Source organism: Bison bison, unplaced genomic scaffold (genome assembly GCF_000754665.1).
Source record: "Bison bison bison isolate TAMUID 2011002044 unplaced genomic scaffold, Bison_UMD1.0 scf7180017864181, whole genome shotgun sequence".
Classification (NCBI taxonomy): Eukaryota; Metazoa; Chordata; class Mammalia; order Artiodactyla; family Bovidae; genus Bison; species Bison bison.
Window position 1 is genome coordinate 9,384,653 of NW_011494753.1, and position 222 is coordinate 9,384,874.

Below are 222 nucleotides of genomic sequence, written 5' to 3' on the forward strand. Positions count from 1 at the left end.
TAGGGGAAGGGGGAGGGGGAGGGGAGGGCACGGGAGAGGAGTATTATAGACCAATCGCTTTCTGGGAGTCAACCCAGTGCCTTCTCTGTGGCACTGGATGTATAGTTATTTTTTACTGAGCATTGCTGCATCTGAACATCCCTTGGAGAAAGAAATGGCAACCCACTCCAGTATTCTTGCCTGGAGATGTCCCATGGACAGAGGAGCCGGGTGGGCTATAGC